The sequence below is a fragment of the Zingiber officinale genome, chromosome 2B (assembly GCF_018446385.1).
Source record: "Zingiber officinale cultivar Zhangliang chromosome 2B, Zo_v1.1, whole genome shotgun sequence".
Classification (NCBI taxonomy): Eukaryota; Viridiplantae; Streptophyta; class Magnoliopsida; order Zingiberales; family Zingiberaceae; genus Zingiber; species Zingiber officinale.
The window spans coordinates 93,365,853-93,372,647 of record NC_055989.1 but is presented as its reverse complement, the minus strand read 5'-3'; the positions used below and the strand labels follow the sequence as shown (position 1 = coordinate 93,372,647).

At 41.1% G+C, this 6,795-nt stretch overlaps 1 long non-coding RNA gene across 5 annotated transcripts; it reads right to left on the bottom strand.

Moving 5' to 3' along the window:
- Nucleotides 1–1,883: 1,883 nt before the first annotated feature.
- On the bottom strand, nt 1,884–6,306 carry LOC122046402. 5 transcript variants are annotated; one of them, XR_006130286.1, is made up of 7 exons: nt 5,932–6,306; nt 5,340–5,841; nt 5,149–5,243; nt 4,399–4,585; nt 2,334–2,424; nt 2,077–2,239; nt 1,929–1,943 (listed from the first exon to the last, which is right to left on the bottom strand). It is a non-coding gene; the product is annotated as an uncharacterized LOC122046402 (long non-coding RNA). The 5 variants fall into 5 exon arrangements; XR_006130288.1 differs by lacking the exon at nt 1,929–1,943 and having other exon boundaries at nt 2,008–2,239; nt 5,340–5,612; nt 5,676–5,841; XR_006130285.1 differs by lacking the exon at nt 1,929–1,943 and having other exon boundaries at nt 2,008–2,239.
- Between the last annotated feature and the right edge of the window lie 489 nt (nt 6,307–6,795).

Sequence of the window (6,795 nt, the reverse complement as noted above, 5' to 3'; positions counted from 1 at the left end):
CCTCGTGAACAACTCGGGGCCTTGTCGTGCGCTTGGCTCGAGATAATTTACCTCACTTGCGGCAGGGCCTTCAGATACTATACCTCGGTGGCGGCTCGGGGCCTTCGTCGTCGGCGCTTGGCTCGGATAATTACCTCAGGCCGAACGGCGCGGATTATACTACCGAGCGGCTCGGGGCCTTCGTCGTCGGCGCTTGGCTCGGATAATTACCTCCGGTCGACGGCACGGGGCTTTCATACCTTCGGCGAGGCTCGGGGCCTTCGTCGTCGAGCGCTTGGCTCGGATAATTTACCTCCGGCGGAGGCCTCGGATACTATACCTCCTGTGCGGCTCGGGGCCTTCGTCGTCGGCGCTTGGCTCGGATAATTACCTCCGTCCGCGGCACGGGGCCTTGAGATACATTGGCTGAGCAGCTCGAGGCCTTCGTCGTCGAGCGCTTGGCTCGGATAATTTACCTCCGGCCGAGCGGCACGGGGCCTTCAGATACTATACCTCCGGCTGAGCAGCTCGGGGCCTTCGTCGTCGAGCGCTTGGCTCGGATAATTTACCTCCGGCCGAGCGGCACGGGGCCTTCAGATACTCGAGCGTGCGGCTCGTACAATATACCTCCGGCCGAACGGTCCGGGGCCTTCGATCCTCGAGCCTTTGGCTCGGCTTCTTTACTCCCGGCCGAGCGGCACGGGATTTATCCCATCGAGCCTTTGGCTCGGTTTATTTACTCCCGGCCGAGCGGCACGGGATTTATCCCATCGAGCCTTTGGCTCGGCTAATACACTCCCGGCCGAGCGGCACGGGATTTATCCCATCGAGCCTTTGGCTCGGCTAATACACTCCCGGCCGAGCGGCACGGGGTCTTCCCATCGAGCCTTTGGCCCGGCTAATACACTCCCGGCCGAGCGGCACGGGGTCTTCCCATCGAGCCTTTGGCCCGGCTAATACACTCCCGGCCGAGCGGCACGGGGTCTTCCCATCGAGCCTTTCCCGGCCGAGCGGCACGGGGTCTTCCCATTGAGCCTTTGGCTCGGCTAATACACTTCTGGCCGAGCGGCACGGGGTCTTCCCATCGAGCCTTTGGCTCGGCTAATACACTCCCGGCCGAGCAGCATGGGGTCTTCCCATCGAGCCTTTGGCTCGGCTAATACACTCCCGGCCGAGCGGCACGGGCTTCTCATCGAGCCTTTGGCTCGGCTAATACACTCCCGGCCGAGCGGCACGGGGTCTTCCCACACTATAACAAAAACCCTCATAAACATCGGTTTTCCACCGGTGTCTATTTCATTTTCGACCGATGTCTATGAAACCGATGTAAAAGGTCTGCCATTTTAGACATCGGTTTAAAACCGGTGTAGTATCACTTAACGACACCGGTTTTCGAATCGGTTATTAACCGGTGTAGTATCATTTAACGACACCGTTTCATCAATGGTGTAAAACCGATGTAATATTGTATATTAATAACACCAGTTTTGGCAGCGGTAAATGACCGATGTAATATTAGTTAATAACACCGGTTTTGCAGCGGTGAAAAACCGATGTAATATGGATATTTTTTAACAATTTGATTTCCGAAACAATGAAAAACTGACAATAATAAAAAATAAATACACAAATATTCACAAATTATACAAATATTCTTCATTCAACAATATCCATAAAATACACAAATATTCACAAATTATACAAATATTCTTCATTCAACAATATCCATAAAATACATAAATATTCACAAATTATATAAATAATCTTCTTACAACAATATCCATAAAATACCCAAACATTCTTTTTACATCAAAAGCTAGCTAATAGATATCAAAATCAAGGTAGAACATTCTTTTAACAACACATCAAGGTAGAACCGCACTTCAAATGTAATCTAGCATGCATTCAGCCCACTCGATCTGCACTTCATCAATTTCAACTCTGGAGTACTTGAGATTTGTAAACTGTAAAAACACATAAATAATATATTAGTAAACCAAGACTAAAAATCATAGTTGAAAAAGCAGTAAGAGCACCAGGTAACAAGATGACTAATTGGAATACTTAAAAAGAGAAACATTCATCAATTATCTCAACCACATCATATAGTGATAGATCTATCATTCCTGGGAACTGTTTATCACTAAGAGTACACAACGCAGGCTCTATATGCTCCTACTACATCTTATTCGAAATGTTAAGTTGCTCCAAGGTTCTTGTAGTGCTCCAAACATGGACTCTTAGCAAACTCTTCAATCACCTGATAATTGAAAAAAATCAAACAATTTGTTACCTTCGGTTAGTGATCATGTTGATAGTTTTTCAAGTAGCACAAGTAAACAAGGCATGCTTACTTCAATGCTTGCAATAAGGATCTTCAGTGGTTCACAAGGTATCAGAAAGTTGAATTTGCAGTTACAAATGAAGTAAAAGAATCATATTCAGCTGTCAAAAGATAACTAGGTCCATGATCTTAGAGAGAACCATACAAAACAAAATGAAAGGTTTCGAACATAAAAAAATAAACTGCAATCAATATTAATTAGTAGTTAATTAATATTTGAACAACTGCAATCAACATAATAAATTATTTGAAGAAGCAACCATATAAGCTTATGGAATGAGAGAATGCTACACTCATTAATGTTGCTTAAGGATTATAGGAGTTAAACAAATCTCCATATCATAAAGCAAAGTGATGTCATTTCAATAAACTTATTTTAGGCAAATAAAGCAACCATATAAGCTTATGAAATGAGAGAATGCTACACTCATTAATGGTTGCATAAGGATTGCTTAAGTCAACATATAAATTTTCTTTAATGGGATGTAGGTCAATTAATATGGGTTGTTTAATTCATGTGTTTTATGTTGTGTGAATTGCTTAAGGTCATCCCTAAGCTACTGTACATGCTATGTCAGAGCTAAATTCGTCTCAATTTGTGTGGGTTCTTTTCTCCTTTTCACCTAAGCCATATGCATAAACCATGTACATATTAAGTAGAAGCAACTAGTTTTCACTCTTGTGAAACAAAACATCTAATGCTTTTTGTATTGTGAGAATTTACTTGGATCATAGTAAGAGTATCCATCCAGTATGGGTGTCGATCTGTGTCCAACAGGGTGTTTTTTGCAAACGTTTACATGCTATCAAATTAAGAGTGTCAAGTTTTGATTGAAAGTGTGGATGTTGACAGGTGTAGAGAAGGCATATGAAAGCCAAAGTATCAGAAAGGACAATATCTAATGGAAAAAAACTGTATTCACTAATGCATTAAAACCCCCCATTGAATCAAGAACACAAACAAGTACTTATGAACTTTTGATGTAGTCTGATATGGGCATATAGTGAAATATACTGTCCTAATTCCATTTGTGGAAACAAAATTGTCAGTATAGATTTTGACAAAAGTTGGAATGTAAAATTTGTTTATTTATCTCCTCATAAATTTTTTGATAGGATATAAATAATTTAACCTGAAAAATCTAAAAAAGTTAATGTAGGTTGTACAGATGAGTTACTCGACTTCATGTGCTTGCATTATCCAGACAAAATTATGGTAATCAATGTTCGGAAGAATTAAATATTATAAATACACGTTTTTAAAAAAAATGTTGCAAACACCATTACTAGTTTTCTACATATACAATGTGAAATTTTCTAGGACTCAGATTTTACATCTAATTAGATGTAGTGACAGAGAAATAAACTCATGCTGGTAATAACACACAAAGTTACCTATATAAAATTTTGTCTGCAACTGGTTTAAGGCAAATTCAACATTTATCATAGAGACTAATCACCTACAATTATGAACAATGGTCTTGCCATCACATAACAACAAGCAAGCCAAGATATGATTTCCAACTATTTGGGGTTGACTTCCTAGATCTTATCTAGTAATTGTAATTCTATATTGAGTTGAACATCTTAGCAAATAAAAAGAACTTTTCATTTGTTCTGGAAATGATGATAAAAAACAATCGTTCATGGTTTAGCCAAACTAAAGTTGTTTATAATCGTTGCAAATGACAGAGTGTTTTGTGCCACTCCATATGATGCTCCTCTAGTAATGCCCATGTCTGATGGGCTTCACAAAACATAACTCCTCAAACTAAGAATTTATTTTTGAATGCTTAATCCTATATATGCTAAATTTGATGAATGGAGCATTTTGTTAATATACTTGAATATTTTGAGCCTCTAAACTGCTTCTTTCTAGACAGTTAAATATAATTTGGAGGAAATTTATGTAAGAAGATAGTATTTCATAATTCTAAATAGCATGTATTATATTACACTCGATAGACATATCCTTCTCCACATAAGAAAGTTGAGTTAGCAGGAAAAAAAAAACATTTTTTGTTGTTGATCAGGAAACATTAAATTGAAATGCTAGAGAACTTCCACATGAGTACCTTATAATAACTCCATTCAGACCAGCAGATGTTGATAAATAACAGGCATAGGATTTTTTTAGTTGTTCTTCAGGAAGGGTATCAAAAGTTTGTCAAAATATCTTATCGTAGCCACCTTTTCCAATCACTTTGGTTCCTTGAGCAATTCTTCCCATGGTAGCTTCAACAAAACTTGGTCCTGTGTTCACTAGAGTTGAGAGAGATTATTAAAAGTGGAAATCAGAATAAGAAAATGCAAAAATTGCAATATCCAGAATTCATAAGAGAAGTAATTCAGCTGAATATATTAAGTCATAATAAAGTAATTCAGCTATATTAACAACAACAACAAAACCAATAATTTGTAGCGTACAAATAAATTCATGATGAGATACAAAACTTGATTAATTAGTCTGTATTCATTACCCACTTCATTTAATTTCACTTACTAACTTCAACCCATACGGTGAGCTCAATTAAATCCTTAACTTGTACTAGACATAGGAGAAGCAATTGGAAGGTAAAAATCACTCTTGGTTTTGAAACTCCCTATTACTACAAAAAATGATATTGCCAAAAATTTAAAAAAATGGAAGAAGAAGAAGAAGCAATGTTCTCTACTCTGCTGTGTTATATGATCACAAAACCTAGTCTTAATCGAGATTAATGTGATTGAAAAAAAAAGAGAGTCACTATAACAGAACAGAACTCCAATCGATATTTGCAGAGCTAATATGAACGAGGTATAAACTCAGGTAAAGCGTTGCTCACGATGCTGCCATGTATTTTTAGACAAGTCCTCAGCTTTCTTCGCCGACTCCATGAGTTTTTTCCCCATCTCTTAAACACGGTCTTCACAGTCTCCGCTGTACAAACCATTCGAAAACCTCACAATCAGAAGCTAACTTAAAAGAAGATAGACTCGTTGCCAAGCAAATTTAAGATGGGGAAAAAGCTAATACTTGTCGACGAGGAAGAGTTAGTGGCGGGTGAGTGAGCGATGTAAGGGTTCGACTCAGGCGGTGCTACTTCAGCGGAGGCGGGGGCATGCAACGCCTCCTTTGGCAAATCAGGAGGATGAGAGTCAGGATGTACGAAGGTCTTCGGAATTTAGAAGAGCCGCCTGTGAGGAAGCTGCCGGAGGATGGGCTTGGCGGCGATGTAGCTCGGGCTTCGGCAGTTCGCTCCCTTCCTTGCGGCGGAGGTCTTCCAACCTCGGAGACCCGATTCGTGTCCTAGGTCGTCACCAGGACTCAGCTCACAGTAGCGCAGGGACCAGATTAATGATTTCGACATACCAAAATAACGGCACAATAATGAACACCAAAATAACGGCACCAAAATAGCGATTCCATCAATCTTCTTCTCCCCTCCCTCAACTGCCTCCACCGTCAAGTGATGCAGAGTTCCAGCGACAACTTGCTCCCTCGCCTTCACAACACGCGCAAACTCCAAAAGCACATTCTGCACATGACAGATCGAAAAATATTGGTCCGGAGAAAAAGTCCCAATTTTGGGAGAGAAAAAAAATAGTAATTAGGAGGAGCGCAAGACCTGTTTCTTGTTGTGCTCGTCGACGGCAAAGCAAGCAAGCTCCTGGATCTCGGTGTTGTTCTTTCTTCCTTCGGATTCCCTCACGTTACCGACCAACTGTGCAATGGTGGTCGTGGGCGTCCTCTCGCTGTTCGGATCTCGTCGGCCCCTACCTTAGCCGGGAAGAGCGAAGAGAGGAAGGAGGAGGAAGAGAGGATCGGACGAGGAGGCAGAACGGAACGATTTATGCTGTGATTTTGCTTAGGATCGAAGCAGGTGGTTTTGATCCTGCTCGGGAGAGGAAGAGGCGTTGATCCAGGAAGGGGAAGAAGGAAGGGGCGTCGATCCAGGAAGGGGAAGAGGGAGATGAGGCTGAGAGAGATGGTCGGAGGTTTAGGTTTAGGTTTAGGTTTAGGCAAAAGAAGGGGCACGATATTGGTTTAGGTTTGGAGGGAATTTTGTGAAGTGTTGTAAATTTTGGCTGGTGAAAAAATTAAATTATTATATTTTGGTTCATTAACACCGGGGTTTAAAAACCGTTGTTAAAACTGGTGTCTATTAACAAAAAAAAAGGCGCTCATAGACATCGGCTAAAAAACCGATGTCTATGAGCGAAAATCTGCACTCATAGACACCGATTTTTTAAAAAACCGGTGTAAAATACTCAATGACATCGGTTTTTGCTTAAAACTGTTGTTGTTCCACCGATGTCTATGAGGGTTTTTCTTGTAGTGCCATCGAGCCTTTGGCTCGGCTAATACACTCCCGGCCGAGCGGCACCGGAGTTTTTACTCAAGAAACTACAAATTTATGAGCAACAGAAATAATTGAAGAACTTACCTGCCGACCAGCAGGAGATCTAACCCAATTTCTTGACTCCCGAAT